This window comes from Pleurodeles waltl, chromosome 6 (genome assembly GCF_031143425.1).
Source record: "Pleurodeles waltl isolate 20211129_DDA chromosome 6, aPleWal1.hap1.20221129, whole genome shotgun sequence".
NCBI classification, from domain to species: Eukaryota; Metazoa; Chordata; class Amphibia; order Caudata; family Salamandridae; genus Pleurodeles; species Pleurodeles waltl.
The window spans coordinates 998373871-998389150 of record NC_090445.1 but is presented as its reverse complement, the minus strand read 5'-3'; the positions used below and the strand labels follow the sequence as shown (position 1 = coordinate 998389150).

Genomic DNA, 15280 nt, shown 5'->3' with positions numbered 1-15280 from the left:
TTGGTGATGGACATCGTGCCTACCGGAGCTGACAATGTGCTAACAGGATTAAAATAATGCTGAAGTATATTTTATACATTAGAGTAACCATTAGCAGTGAAACGAATTTGATTTATAATGTTTTATGTGATGTATTAGTATAAAGTTATGTGGGCAGAAAAAAAACACTTCTTTGTCATACTTAATGTGATGCTTTAAGGAAGATTGGAATTATTAATTAAATGTTTTTGCATATTCTGATGATATATTATTAATGCTGAACATATAAGTTTGCATATTATGTGTGTTTTATGAATAACAATATTAATGCATTATATTTCTTGCGCTAGCATAACTAGGCCTGCAGACTTCATATTTGTAGTCATGTAAGAGTGATGAATCATTTATTTTCCCTTAACATGGATTTTTCCACTTGGGTGCTTCTCATGAATAGTGAAGAGTCCTATTGTTCACTGTATAAGATTTGTTTCCCAATGATCTTGATTCTAGAACATTCATACCTGGAGATTGAAAGCTAAAGTAGTTGATACTGTTGAACTGGGTCTTTCTCATGAGAACTGTTGAAACCATCTTACTCCATGAGAAAATTCGGATTGCAACAAGTGATGTACAAAACTGAAATAGTCTACTGGATTCACACAGAAAGGAGAGACGACTTCTCACCAAACCTGAGAACTTTCTGTCATGTCAACAACTCGATTTGTGAAAAAATTCTAATTGGACATTGTGCCTTTTGTGTGATGTGGACTCATCGAACTGACCAAACAGTTTGGAGTATTTCTAATTATGGATGGACCTTGTACGTTTCAGTGAGTCCTCTTTAGAATCTTGTTCTGTATACTTGCCCCTTGGATGTTTCCTGATTTCCCTGTGCAGCCTGTGTTTTGCACTTTTTCCTGGATGATGCTTCTAACAGTCTTCGCTGATGATCTACATGATTTGCTGAAGAAACTGAATTGAATGCTGACCCTTGGAGAGGTATATTCTATTGCAAATGCTATTTTCCCCTGACCTACTTTTCTTTAGTAGAAGTTAACATCCTGACACCTGCCTATTTTAGTTTCTAGCTAGTGTAACTTAGCCCGAAATGATGTTTTTCAAATTCTTTTTTGTCTTCCTTTTTAGGGTCGAGCCTGCGTTGCATGCGCTCGCGCATGCGTATCGCAGCGAGACGCTTTAGGGTTTAGAAAAGGGCTCGGAGCCCTGTCGACGTCACATCAGTGTTTTTCATTGGTTAGTGGGCGTGCCTATTAAAATCTGCTTGCTTTCATTAGTCTAAGGCATGCATACGTCATACCTTTTCCGGTGGCTAGCCCTCCTCGAGCGCAGCGACCAAGTACAGAAAACATGCGAGGCTCGCTGTTTTCTGTCCGGCTCGTGGACTACTTTTTCTCTAATTTACTAGCGCGATTTCGCTTGGCAGAAGTCGAGCGCTTTACATAGTTAAATGCACTTTTTCGGCTTACGTACATAAACTCACTTTTGCCGATAGGTGAAAAGTCAGGTTAAGAGTTTACAACGCTATCAGCTCTAACATGAGCAAACGCGAGACCTGTTGAATTGCAAATGCTTGTTGTCTTTTGTCCCCATGTGTTAGCCTGTTCCTACATGCTTGTCCTAGTTTGGTTATCCATAGGGATAACATGTCTAAATCCTGACTTCTGAATCTTTATAATCTGATTTGACTAATGTATTCACAGTCTGATTTAAAGGGTATTTCTGTTTCTCAAATTGTGTCATTAATGATATGCATTATTCTTCTCGGATGTCTAATGGTGTTGATGCTGAGTAGATTAAACTTGTTTAGTAGATTTGGTCAACTCATGGTTTTTATTTACCTTTAAAACTTGATTCTTCACACTATTTAAGTGACTTTGGCTTTGTGGTTATAAAATACAGCTTTGAAAGTTTCATTAATTGGAGTTTTCTTCAGTGGCCACATTGTTCACGGTGGTTAAATTTGTTGTTGGGTTAGAATTGTTTGTGTACCATAAACTACACTTTTCACTGGGTCCAAAATCCCATTGACCTTCGGGAAGCGTTTTTGAATCCTGTTAAAAACAGTTAAGACCTTGCAATGGGGAGGGAGAAAAACATGGACCTCGTGCTCGTACCAGTCGCTTAGTTGTTAAGCCGGAGACGGTAACGAGCGCAGGTGAAGTGTTTTCAGTGGTATTCTTCACACACAAACGATGTAATATCAAATAAATTGAACTGCTCTTATCTCGCAGTTCCTAAGCAAAAAGGAGAAGAAGAAAGATGGTGTCAGCAAGTTATATAGGCTGCATAGGGACATGAATGGAGGAAGAGTGTGATGCCATACACTGTTAATGGGATATGTAGTATGTTTTCCATTACTATAATGTTGAAACGTTCTTATTGTCTGCTGTATTTTTGCAGTAAAGAAAAGAATAATCCAAAACCTCCGGTCCTCATTTGATAACACGTGGTTCAGGGATACTGTAACACTATCCCAATTATCTGACACTATTTGAATCTGAAAGTGGATTTAAGTTCCATTGGCTCATACTGAGTGGTTCATAACATACTAAAATAACATTTTGGAAATGTTAGCAATATATGCTTCGAAGGTATAATAGTGCATTCCTGTATAATTATTACGTCCAAGTCGTTGCTTAGACAGTAGAGAAACCAGAATTCAAAATATTTTTTAAGACTAGCCAGTATGTTCCGGTGATACTATCCTAAGTATGCAACAGGTTGGCACACTTCCAACTTTCGTTCTCCCCTTCAAATTCAGCATGCAGCGTAGTTAAAAGATGCATTTCTGCTGAACGCAGCAGCATGGCCCCCGTTACTGGCATCTTCAGCAAGTGAAGTCCGCAACCTAGCTCTTTAATAGACCTCTGCTCACAGTGACAGCCCAGTGGCTTGGCAGAGCTTCTTTCAACCAAGAAGGCGCATCTTCCCGAGTGTTTGACAGAGGGCGTGGCTAAACTCGTCATACTTGGGGAGCGCGGCTCCAGGATCACTTGGGAGCGAGGAGCGTGGTTTATCCGGGATGGCCACTGGGGTTAGTGAGAGTAGTCCTCTAGTGTGACCTGCACTTAGTGCTGGACGGCTGCCTTTTAGAAGCTTGTTATTTGTATGTTTTAAAGTTATTTGCCAGCGTTCGTTTTCTATTTAGTTTCTGTTGAACACTTGTTAGCATTTTAATTCCTCGTTTCTGGAATCCGCGTGTGTTGTTTTGTTGGGCGGGACTTGTTGCGGGCTTTTTTTTACCATCCATTGAGCTTGTTTGGGAATTCTTTTTAAGGAACATTGTGCTTGTTTTCCAGTTCAGACCTGGCAGCGCTGGGTAGAAGCAATCGCGGTTTTGGAGACCCTCTGTCGGGAGACAGGAGGTAAGCCGCGCGTTCGGAAACCTGTCGCCTTTTCCGGGACATTTGACAAGTGTGCTGTAGGAATGCACCCGGTGGCTGGGGAAAGCTCTCCCGTTACAATGGTTGTATTTTAGTGTGGTTTCCATAGGTAATTATATGACGTAGGGGAATGTTACCGACTATATTTCCCCCCCACCTACACATCAATACGTGTTTTATTTTATTTGCTGGTTGCCGCTTGGCTGCTTTTGAACGCTGCCAGAGAAGGGTATAAGCAGCAGGGAGAGGAAGGTACAGCTGGACAAGATGACGGTATTACATAAAGCCATTTAGGCCAAAGTTTAAAATATAACATAATTTAACATATACTACTTTACCCTGTCTTTAATCGTGTTACTCGCTTTGAATGTAGCCGAGGCGCAACATATCGTTTTTAATTGTCAAAAAATATTTTCTTGGTCGCCCTACAGGTGCTTGCACTGGTTGGTCTCTTCGGGGAACCAACGTCGAATGAACATGTATATATTTTTTTTGGGGCGAATATGTCAATGAAAATAAATCCCATTAGTTGTCGTTGGTTGTAGCATAGAGGAAACCCTGGCGATGGATGGGGGCGCGTGTTGCATATAAAACGTTGTCCCCGTGTCTTTGAGATATTGATCATAGTTACACATCTGTACAGCATCCTATTTATATAACAAACAAATATTCTCTCTGGCTGGTTTGGCCTTATGTTCTGTTATTTAGAGATGGTGTTAAATAAAAATGTAACCGTTACGATGATAAAAACTCTTTTTACATAGTGGACTGACAGTGTCAGTCTTGTACGTTTGGGCGAAGCTTTGGTCCTGCTCTAGGACTTCATTCCTTTGAATATGTTGCCCAGTTCCGGTACAGGAGGCAACATATAACTGTGAAATCTTCAGCTACAGTCATTGTCTGTGTACATATGGATGGGTGAGTTGTTTTTGCAGTAAACCTGACCTGTTTGTGGCTCTCGAAGATTAATGCTAGCCATTTCTTAGTTAGGCGCACAGGGCGAGTCGAGTAATGTAGCTTTCAAGAAGTATTTAATGTTTATTTCTGATGGTTCGTTGAGCTGCCTATTTTTTTTTAGTTTAACGAGTGACATTTATTATTATATTCCATCAACAGATGGATGCTACTGAACAGCATTGGGAGAAAACGTTTGCCTGTTGGAATAATACATTTTTTAGTGCGCTCAGCCATCTTAACCCGGGACAACAGATGGGTATCATAACCATGGTTACGTAAGACGCCTGGCGCTATGTGCAGTCGTAGCATAACATTTTTGCAGATGAAGATTAACTACTTTTTGAAAGCAGAAACAAACTTTTACCTCGTTCTACTTGTTACATGTAATGTAGATACTGGCACAGATACCCAATATCGCCTGTGATTTAGGATTGGGTGGGAGGGGTATGTATTTTGAAACCTACAGGTGTGTCACTTGGTCATATGTCTTGTTCTACTCTGTGTACACTGCTGCATTGTGCGGAGAGGTTGCCTACATTCGGCATATTTATTCATCATTATTAAATTGGGTAAAAGCCCGCCTGAGCTCTACGTGCTGAAAGCTTGGAAGAGGATTATCTATTAGATTTAAAGCACAACACAGTGCTATTGTTAGGTTTTAACGGGGAGGCTGTGTAATCCAGAGACAGCCTGGACTTCTGCATATTCTCTTCATGATGTGCTTTTATCTAAATAAATGTATTACTTTGAGTTAAAAAGGTCATTACTGTGCTCACCTAATTCCACCCCCAACCTTAACTTTGCTGCCTCTGTCTTACAATGGCTAGAGTGGTTGTGAGAGGGTGTAATCATACAGAGTGAAATGAATTTCAGTGTATCCCACTTATTCAACATGGTTGTTTCTGCTAACAGATGTTTATTGTAATATAAAGGCATGTGCCTCATTAGAACTTTGTCCACCGAAGACTCGGAAGTCTGGGTCTGTGTCTCATTTTCAACATAACTTCTGCCTTTATAAATTATTAATGCTTGATTCATTTTTAGTAAATCTGTAATGTGGCTATACAGAAAAGTGTCTTGGATCTGGGCCACATAGACTTGTGGTGGACATCCTTATTCAATATGCCTTTTCCAGGCACAATTTGTAGTCTATTTATTGTGATACTTCATTGTTTTTGCAATCCTTGAGGTGTAGTGTTGGATGCCCTGAGTGTGGGTAGTGGCCATCTATCTGGATCCTAATTTACATTTTAATTTTTTTCTAAAGTTGTTAACATGTGGATGGTTTTACCAATATGTCTGTTTTTTTTTTTTTCTCCACTCCCAAATAACGGTAAGCTCCCTTTAGAGAGAGAGTCTAGTAACTGAAGTGTTTTAATTTATTGTGATCAACTTGCTATAGTCCAAGTGAAAATCGTACTGTGTTTTCTGAGCACTGAAGAGCCCCAGTTAGGGTGGAACTGATCTTGGGTTGCTTGTGTTCTGGGAGGACCTTGCCAGGCAGTTTGGGCTGGACTGTTCCCATTGGAGCAGGATCACGTTTAGCTGGTTGATAAACGGAGCGACTATCAAAACATGAAGACCATAAGCCAGTCTGTCAGTCTTCCTAAACATTGAAAGTTGAAGAAGTCCTTTAGACAATAAATGGCTCGAGCTGCCAGGTTTCGCATCTCTATCATACTGAGTGTCTTTAATGGCTTTTTGAATAAATGTAATCATGGGATTGTGTTTGTGTGTTGTTTTTTTTTTTTTTTTTTTTTTTTTAAGTTGTGGCCCCAAACAGTTAGTTTCCTTTACTCTCCTCTCTACTGTTCTGCATTGCTATGATGTACCAATAGTCGATATTGTCATAAAACCTTCTATGTGGCATTTCTGCACTGACATTAGGTTTGTAAAATTCTTTCTGTATTACTAGAGCATTAATCGGAGAGCTGAGACTGCCTCTGTGGTGTTGCCGATTTGTACTTAACTGCGTCTTTTGAGTGGTACATATTTTCTTCGTTGGCTTTCTGGCCTTACATAACTGTGTGTGTGTGTGTGTGTGTGTGTGTTTTATATATACATATATAAAAAATAATAATCTCCTAGAGTTGATTGCTACAAGGCAGTTGTAGTTGGGATTGTTTTTTCATAGGAAGAGTATAATATATATATTTTTTTGTGTGTGTTGCTAATAACTTTGGCACAGTTTTGACGAACCTCTACAAAACGTTCCGAAAGGATGCTAGTTTGTGCATGGAATTAGGTTAATTCGTTAAGCAGGGAGTCCCAAAACAGAAAATCCCCATGCATTTGGGTCCTCATGTTGAGGACCCAAATAATTGCACTACCAGATCCTTACTCTTGGATAAGGACGCTCTAGATCAATTAACTAAGGGCTCTATGCATGTGAAGGGGCACACAATCGATTTAGTTTTTACAAACATAGAGGAGCTGATTTCCATGCCTCCACTCCCTCTGGCCTGGACTGACCACTTCCTTATAACCCTCAAATTAGTCATTCCTATTAGTAGAAGACCTTCTCATATTACAGTTCAACCCCTCTGACGCTGGCATAATCTCAAAGCCAGCGCCTGGATTAACACCTTGGAGAGGTTGAAACCCTCTTTCAAGGACAATATTACGTGCTTGCTAGAAACCTTCAATGGTGGGATTTCTCCTGATGTGCTGCTTCTTTTTTCTACTAAAGCCGGAGATTGTCGTAGGAAAGGTGTTCCATGGTCCCCCCCACCACCTTCACCACATTAAAAGAGAATGTAGGAAATGGGAAAGAAGATGGTGAAAATCCTATGATGATTCCTTAAAACATGAATATAGGAGAACCATTAGGGATTACCACGTAGAAATTAAATTAGCCCAATCAACTTGCTATGCTGCTAGAATAGAGCTGGCGTCAAACTCCCTGAGGAGATTTTTCAGGTATTTAAAAAAACTATTCAGCCGCATCAGAATTCTGTTCTCATGGAGGCCACTCAAGAATCAAATCAAATCATTAACATTTATAAAGCGTGCTACTCACCCGTGCGGGTCTCAAGGCGCTAGTGGGAAGGGGTTACTGCTGCTCGAAGAGCCAGGTCTTGAGGAGTCTCCGGAATGCGGAGTGGTCCTGGGTGGTCCTGGGGAGGGTGTTCCATGTCTTGGCCGCCAGGTAGGAAAAGGACCTCCCACCCGCCGTGGAGCGGCGGATGCGAGGGACGGTGGCGAGGGCGAAGCTGGTGGAGCGGAGAAGACGGGTGGGAGCGTAGAAGCTGAGTCGACGGTTGAGGTATTCTGGTCCCTTGTTGTGGAGGGCTTTGTGTGCGTGGGTGAGGAGACGGAAGGTGATCCTTTTGCTGACGGGAAGCCAGTGCAGGTGTCTCAGGTGGGCGGAGATGTGGCTGTTGCGGGGTATGTTGAGGATGAGGCGGGCGGAGGCGTTTTGAATTCGTTGCTGACGTTTCTGGAGTTTTGCGGTGGTCCCAGCGTAAAGGGTGTTGCCGTAGTCCAGGCGGCTCGTGACGAGGGCGTGGGTCACGGGCTTTCTGGTGTCGGCGGGGATCCAGCGGAAGATCTTCCGGAGCATGCGGAGGGTGAGGAAGCAGGAGGAGGATACGGCGTTGACTTGTTTGGTCATGGTTCCATCTTGCAGGTTGGTCTTTGCGCTGGTGGGGTCCTTGGTGAGGGAGAGTATCAGTTGAGTTTCGTCGGCGTAGGAGGTGATGATGATGCTGTATTTGCGTACAATGTCGGCGAGGGGGCTCATGTAGACATTGAAGAGTGTCTGGCTGAGCGAGGAGCCTTGTGTGACGCCGCAAATGATCTCGGTGGGGTCTGAGCGAAAAGGAGGGAGGTAGACTCTTTGAGAGCGGTTGGAGAGGAAGAAGGCGATCCAGTCCAGGGCCTGGCCTTGGATCCTGGTGGAGCGGAGGCGGGTTATTAGGGTGCAGTGACAGACTGTGTCGAAGGCAGCTGAGAGGTCGAGGAGGATGAGGGCGACTGTTTCACCGTTGTCCATCCGGGTTCTGATGTCGTCTGTGACTGAGATGAGGGTGGTTTCAGTGCTGTGGTTGGCTCGGAATCCGGATTGAGAGGGGTCGAGAAGGTTGTTGTCTTCAAGGAAGTTGTTAAGCTGCTTGTTGACGGTCTTCTCTATGACTTTGGCAGGGGAGGAGCGAGATGGGGCGGAAGTTCTTCAGGTCGCTTGGGTCAGCCGTAGGTTTCTTCAGTAGGGCGTTGACTTCAGCGTGTTTCCAGCTCTCGGGGAAGGTAGCAGAAGAAAACGAGGAGTTGATGATGGTCTGGAGGTGCGGGGCGATGATGTCGTCGGCTTTATTGAAGATGAAGTGTCAGGGGTCCGAGGGGGCACCGGAGTGGATTGAGTTCATGGTGGTTTTGGTCTCTTCTGTGTTGATGTGGGTCCAGGGGTTGAAGGTGATGGCTGGGGGTGTGGGTTCAGTGGTGGTCGGCTGGGTCTGGTGTCCGAAGCTGTTGTGTAGGTCGATGATCTTACGATGGAAGAAGGTGGTGAGGGAGTTGCACAGGTCTTGTGAGGGCGTGATGGCGTTGGCGTTGGGGTTGGAGAGCTCCTTTACGATGTTGAAGAGTTCTCTGCTGTTGTGGCTGTTTTTGTCCAGTCTGTCTGTGAAGAAATTCCTTTTGGCTGCGCGGATCAGGTGGTGGTATGCGCGGGTAGTGTTCTTGAGGGCAGTCATGTTGTCTGCGGTGCAGTCCTTAGGCCAGGCTTTCTCGAGGGTGCGACAAGTTTTCTTTGATTCCTTAAGGGTGTCAGAGAACCAGAGAGGTTTTTTGGTGTTGGACTGTTTTGGAAGGCGTCTGAGGGGAGCGAGGTTGTCTGCGCAGTTGGTGATCCAGTTCGTGAGGCTGAGGGTTGCGTCGTTGGGGTCGGCGGAGAAGGTGGGTTGGTTGTCGATGATCGTGGAGAAAAGCTGTTCGTCGGGGATTTTGTTCCACTGTCGACGAGGGATGGGTTGAGTGCGGAGGTGGCGAGTCTCGCGTCGGAAGGTGAAGTGGACACAACTGTGGTTGGTCCAGTGTAGAGCGGAGGCGTGGCTGAAGGAAACGTGTTTGCTGGCAGAGAAGATGGGGTCGAGTTTTTGTCCGGCGATGTGGGTGGGGGTGTTCACCAGTTGCTTGAGGCCGAGGTTGTCGAGCAGGGCGGTGGTGTTGGGGTCGTTGTTCTGTTCTAGATGGAAGTTGAGGTCGCCGAGGAGGATGTAGTCTGGCGAGGGCGTGCGGGCAGATGAAGTCGGTGATGGAGTCGCTGAAGAGGGCGCGCGGTCCGGGGGGGCGGTAGATGAGGGATCCTCTGAGGGTGGTCCTGGGGTCTGTGCGGATCTGGAAATGCAGGTGTTCGGCGGCGAGGGGGGTGTCTTCGGTGGAGGTGGTGACGCTGATGGAGTCTTTGAAGATGATGGCGATTCCTCCTACTTGGTTGGTGCGGTCTTTCCTGGAAATCTTGTAGCCTTCGGGGATGGCTATGGCGATGTCGGGGGCCGAAGAGGCGTTCATCCAGGTCTCAGTGATGAAGGCGACGTCTGGTGCGGTGGAGTCCAGGAGGTCCCAGTGCTTGTGGACGGATCGAGCGTTGATCAGGATGCATTTGAGGTGGTTGATGGCGCGTGGGCTGGTGGTCGTGGTTGTTTCGTGGTGGAAGGTAAGTTTGCAGGTGTGACATGCAAAGGGTCCGTGGGTACTGTAGGAAGTTGGCTCTGTATGTGCTATTTCAAAGTAAGGAATAGCATGCACAGAGTCCAAGGGTTCCCCTTAGAGGTAAAATAGTGGTAAAAATAGATAATACTAATGCTCTATTTTGTGGTAGTGTGGTCGAGCAATAGGCTTATCCAAGGAGTAGTGTTAAGCATTTGTTGTACATACACATAGACAATAAATGAGGTACACACACTCAGAGACAAATCCAGCCAATAGGTTTTGTATAGAAAAATATCTTTTCTTAGTTTATTTTAAGAACCACAGGTTCAAATTCTACATGTAATATCTCAGTCGAAAGGTATTGCAGGTAAGTACTTTAGGAACTTCAAATCATAAAAATTGCATGTATACTTTTCAAGTTATTGACAAATAGCGGTTTTAAAAGTGGACACTTAGTGCAATTTTCACAGTTCCTGGGGGAGGTAAGTTTTTGTTAGTTTTACCAGGTAAGTAAGACACTTACAGGGCTTAGTTCTTGGTCCAAGGTAGCCCACCGTTGGGGGTTCAGAGCAACCCCAAAGTCACCACACCAGCAGCTCAGGGCCGGTCAGGTGCAGAGTTCAAAGTGGTGCCCAAAACACATAGGCTAGAATGGAGAGAAGGGGGTGCCCCGGTTCCGGTCTGCTTGCAGGTAAGTACCCGCGTCTTCGGAGGGCAGACCAGGGGGGTTTTGTAGGGCACCGGGGGGGACACAAGTCCACACAGAGATTTCACCCTCAGCAGCGCGGGGGCGGCCGGGTGCAGTGTAGAAACAAGCGTCGGGTTTTCAATGTTAGACTATGAGAGATCTCGGAATCTCTTCAGCGCTGCAGGCAGGCAAGGGGGGGATTCCTCGGGGAAACCTTCACTTGGGCAAGGGAGAGGGACTCCTGGGGGTCACTTCTCCAGTGAAAGTCCGGTCCTTCAGGTCCTGGGGGCTGCGGGTGCAGGGTCTCTCCCAGGCGTCGGGACTTTAGGTTCAAAGAGTCGCGGTCAGGGGAAGCCTCGGGATTCCCTCTGCAGGCGGCGCTGTGGGGGCTCAGGGGGGACAGGTTTTTGTACTCACAGTCTTAGAGTAGTCCTGGGGTCCCTCCGGAGGTGTTGGATCGCCACCAGCCGAGTCGGGGTCGCCGGGTGCAGTGTTGCAAGTCTCACGCTTCTTGCGGGGAGCTTGCAGGGTTCTTTAAAGCTGCTGGAAACAAAGTTGCAGCTTTTCTTGGAGCAGGTCCGCTGTCCTCGGGAGTTTCTTGTCTTTTCGAAGCAGGGGCAGTCCTCAGAGGATGTCGAGGTCGCTGGTCCCTTCGGAAGGCGTCGCTGGAGCAGGATCTTTGGAAGGCAGGAGACAGGCCGGTGAGTTTCTGGAGCCAAGGCAGTTGTCGTCTTCTGGTCTTCCGCTGCAGGGGTTTTCAGCTAGGCAGTCCTTCTTCTTGTAGTTTGCAGGAATCTAATTTTCTAGGGTTCAGGGTAGCCCTTAAATACTAAATTTAAGGGCGTGTTTAGGTCTGGGGGGTTAGTAGCCAATGGCTACTAGCCCTGAGGGTGGGTACACCCTCTTTGTGCCTCCTCCCAAGGGGAGGGGGTCACATTCCTAACCCTATTGGGGGAATCCTCCATCTGCAAGATGGAGGATTTCTAAAAGTTAGAGTCACTTCAGCTCAGGACACCTTAGGGGCTGTCCTGACTGGCCAGGGACTCCTCCTTGTTATTCTCATTATTTTCTCCGGCCTTGCCGCCAAAAGTGGGGCCTGGCCGGAGGGGGCGGGCAACTCCACTAGCTGGAGTGTCCTGCTGGGTTGGCACAAAGGAGGTGAGCCTTTGAGGCTCACCGCCAGGTGTGACAATTCCTGCCTGGGGGAGGTGTTAGCATCTCCACCCAGTGCAGGCTTTGTTACTGGCCTCAGAGTGACAAAGGCACTCTCCCCATGGGGCCAGCAACATGTCTCGGTTTGTGGCAGGCTGCTAAAACTAGTCAGCCTACACAGATAGTCGGTTAAGTTTCAGGGGGCACCTCTAAGGTGCCCTCTGGGGTGTATTTTACAATAAAATGTACACTGGCATCAGTGTGCATTTATTGTGCTGAGAAGTTTGATACCAAACTTCCCAGTTTTCAGGGTAGCCATTATGGTGCTGTGGAGTTCGTGTTTGACAAACTCCCAGACCATATACTCTTATGGCTACCCTGCACTTACAATGTCTAAGGTTTTGTTTAGACACTGTAGGGGTACCATGCTCATGCACTGGTACCCTCACCTATGGTATAGTGCACCCTGCCTTAGGGCTGTAAGGCCTGCTAGAGGGGTGTCTTACCTATACTGCATAGGCAGTGAGAGGCTGGCATGGCACCCTGAGGGGAGTGCCATGTCGACTTACTCGTTTTGTCCTCACTAGCACACACAAGCTGGCAAGCAGTGTGTCTGTGCTGAGTGAGAGGTCTCCAGGGTGGCATAAGACATGCTGCAGCCCTTAGAGACCTTCCTTGGCATCAGGGCCCTTGGTACTAGAAGTACTAGTTACAAGGGACTTATCTGGATGCCAGGGTCTGCCAATTGTGGATACAAAAGTACAGGTTAGGGAAAGAACACTGGTGCTGGGGCCTGGTTAGCAGGCCTCAGCACACTTTCAATTGTAAACATAGCATCAGCAAAGGCAAAAAGTCAGGGGGCAACCATGCCAAGGAGGCATTTCCTTACAGGTACGTTTTGGGTTGGCTTGGAAGCAGGTGCTGGAGTGCCCTGGGTTGAGGGCGTGGAGGGTGATGGGGTCATAGCGGTGCAGCGGGGTTTGGGAGTGCTATGGGCCAGGGGTCGTGGCGCTGGGCGCGGGCCAGGCACGGACGGGTGCAGACGGGCTTGCCTTTGGCGCGCCAGCGGCGCGGTCGCGCAGCGGCTGCCATAAGAGGGAGGAGGGGGCGGGAGGGGTCAGCTGGAGGCAGGGGACTGGAGTGGGGCGACGAATGGAAGCTGGGGGGGGCGGGGGCGTGCAGGAGGTGGCGGCGGGAAAGCGGAGGGAGGGGGAACAGGTAGAGGGGAGAAAAGATGGGGGAGGGGGGGTTAAGGGTGGCGGGGAGTTTAGGAAGAAAGTTAGGAGGAAAGTTAGGAAGATAGGGGAGGGGGGTTATAGAGGTGGAGGTGGGTGAGGGTGAGAGGTATAAGATAGATGAGGATGAGGGATAGAGTGAAAGGATAGGAAGATTACAGAGGAGGTGGCGAGTGAGGGAGGTCAGGGAGACGAGACAGGAGCAGGAGGGCAGACGCGGGAAGAACCAAGCAGAAGGTAAAAGAAGAAGAAGAGCAGAAGACAAAAGATCGCAGAAGAAGGTAAAGAAGAAGAGGAGCCGAAGATCAGAAGCCAGAAGAACACAGAAGAAGGTAAAGAAGAAGAGGAGCCGAAGATCAGAAGCCAGAAGAAGGTAAAGAAGAAGAGGAGCAGAAGAGAGAAGAACACAGAAGAAGGTAAAGAAGAAGAGGAGCGACGAGCAGCAGAGGGAAGAGCCAAGAAGAGGGACACAGAAGAAGAAAGCACACGCAGGTCGTGGTGCAAAGGAGAGAGAGTAAGAAGCACACAGAAGAAGAACACAGATGAAGACAGAAGACGGGGAGCAGGAAAGAAGAGTACAGATGAAGAACAGATGAAGAAAAGAAGCAGGAGAGGAGGTGAGTAGCGAGGGGCTGGGAGGTGGGGGGGGTACTTACTGTGAATTCGCTGGGCTTGCTAGGAGGTCTCAGGAGCCTGGGCTGGTGGAGCTGCAGCGGCAGGGGGAGCGACCTACCCTTGGGTCTGAATACATCAACAACCTGGCAAGGTTCTTCCAACAAAAAGCTTTGGATATATATTCATCTCTTACTACAGTTGTCGTTCAGTCCTCAGAGGTGATAGGCCAGCAGACCTTGTATCCTTCCACTTTTTCTGAATTTCTTCCTATTTCCAAAGATTCGGTGATGAAATCACTTACCACTCTTAAGCTGGGTTCCCCTCTCGATCCATCCCCCCCCCCCCCTTATGTGTTGGCATTAGGTGCTCCAGTCACTGTACCTGTTATTACTGATCTGAACTCCTCCCTGTCCTGGAGCATAGTACTGGAACAGTGGAAACATGCCATCGTCAACCCCCTTTAGAAAAAACCTAACCTGGACGCTGCCTTGCCTAGTAAAACAGACCTATATCATTGTTGCCTGCTCTATCCAAAATAACCGAAAGGCATGTTAATACTCAATTATCCTGCTTTCTGCAGGATAACCATATCCTTCATTCTACTCAGATGGGTTTTAGACCCCTTCACAGCACAGTCAGCTTTGATTGCAGTCACAGAGGAGGCTAGAAGGCGTCTGGATCAGGGTACTGTGACAGCAATCCTTCTTCTGGATCTTAGTGCTGCATTCGTTACTGTTGACTCTGCTATATTACTTGTTAGAATAAGAGGTCTGATTATCTGGTGCTGTCCTGGACTGGATCGCATCCTTTATGAATGGTAGATTGTATCAGGTCTTGGACAGGTCCTACTTTTCAGACCTTGTTAAGAGCAGTTGTGGAGTGCCACAGGGGTCTGTTCTTAGCCCCACCTTATTTAACATTTATATGTTACCTCTGACAGAGGTTGTTAAGCCATTTGGGCTGTCCCTAGTGTCGTATGCTGACAACATGCAGTTGGTAATATCACTATCTACAAATTCCAGCACAAACAGTTCATTACTTGTCCCCTGCCTTCAAACTGTAGCGGGATGGATGTCCTAAGTAGGCTTAAGCTCAATGATAATAAGACTGAGGTAATGATACTTCAACATCATCCACAGCTGAGATCTAATCCTTCTATCTTGGAAGGTTGGGGAATTCATCTGCCTCCTAAAGAAGTCCTCAAGAGCCTGCGAGTCTGGCATATCATGTCAATAAGGTCTCTTCTACCTCTTTTGGCTTGCTTAGGCTTTTGAGGAAGGTTTGTAGAAGCCTTCTATTTGTTGCCAAAAGACTTATCAGACAGGCACTGGTAAGTTCGCCCCTGGATTATGGTAATGCTTTGTATATTGAATCTTCCAAATTTGTGATTTGAAAGCTGTGGCTGGCGCAGACTGCCTCGGCCCGTCTGCTTCTAAATATACTGAGGCATGAATCACTCAAATCAACAATATCTTCTCTTCATTGGCTTCCTGTGGTACACCGCATAAGACCCTGTGCTACATCCACAGACCTCTCTATACTAGAGGTCTATCTTTGCTTAGGACATTGGCGTCCTTTTATACACTCTCCAGACACCTTAG

General features: G+C 46.7%; 1 protein-coding gene across 2 annotated transcripts in view; it reads left to right on the top strand.

The window, feature by feature from the left end:
- The first annotated feature begins 3299 nt into the window (after window positions 1–3299).
- The window catches only part of SGMS1 (sphingomyelin synthase 1), a 668505-nt gene continuing 656524 nt past the window's right edge, over window positions 3300–15280 (top strand). For both annotated transcript variants that reach the window (XM_069239879.1, XM_069239881.1), the window contains exon 1: window positions 3300–3365. The gene's annotated coding sequence lies outside the window, so the exon portion shown is untranslated. The remainder of the gene's footprint in view (window positions 3366–15280) is intronic.